This window comes from Odocoileus virginianus, chromosome 6 (assembly GCF_023699985.2).
Source record: "Odocoileus virginianus isolate 20LAN1187 ecotype Illinois chromosome 6, Ovbor_1.2, whole genome shotgun sequence".
Taxonomy (NCBI): Eukaryota; Metazoa; Chordata; class Mammalia; order Artiodactyla; family Cervidae; genus Odocoileus; species Odocoileus virginianus.
Window position 1 is genome coordinate 5,715,362 of NC_069679.1, and position 718 is coordinate 5,716,079.

The 718-nt window shown below is 43.7% G+C and overlaps 1 non-coding gene across 1 annotated transcript; it reads left to right on the top strand.

Moving 5' to 3' along the window:
• Window positions 1-345: 345 nt before the first annotated feature.
• LOC139035816 (U5 spliceosomal RNA) lies at window positions 346-462 on the top strand. Its single transcript, XR_011488520.1, has one exon. It is a non-coding gene; the product is annotated as a U5 spliceosomal RNA (small nuclear RNA).
• The last annotated feature ends 256 nt before the right edge of the window (window positions 463-718 follow it).

Sequence of the window (718 nt, forward strand, 5' to 3'; positions counted from 1 at the left end):
TCTAAAAGTTGGGTCTCAGCTCCGTGCGCCGAGTGGCCGCCAGCCAGCCCGTCCGCCGCTCCGCCTCCTAGTGACGACACAGGAGCGCTGCGTGAAGACGAGCTTTCCGGAGCTGGAAGGCCGCCCACTTGCCTTATTTGCATACCCACCGTGCCCTGCACACGGAACACGTTTAAAATGATAAAACTTCAAATTTTCTTTAACCTATGTCTTCTGAAATTAGACCCTTGTTTACAGAGTAATCTAGAAATTTTTGTTCAGGCACTGGCTCTCGTTGTTAACTAGTCACTATCACTGATCTAGGAGTCTCTGTTACCCGAGAGGTGAATTACGCAGGGTTAGGTTATACTCTGGTTTCTCTTCAGATCGTATAAATCTTTCGCCTTTTACTAAAGATTTCCGTGGAGAGGAACAACTCTGAGTCTTAAACTAATTTTTTTGAGGCCTTGCTTCGGCAAGGCTACTTATACTGGTTAATGAAAGACTTATTCTTCATTAGAATAGAAGTTGTAAGAAGGCTTATCTCGATGTCTTAGAGCATAAAGTACTTTCTTGCAGTGTGGCTAAGTTCGGATTTGACTTTTAAATGAGAAAGATTTCTCTGGAAAGGGAAATGACAATCCGCACCTCCATGGGGTCGCAGAGTCGGAGAATCATTTATTACCTGGTGAGTGAAAAGAAGTTTGTTAAAAGTGTTGTTTTCCGTGAGTTTGTAATG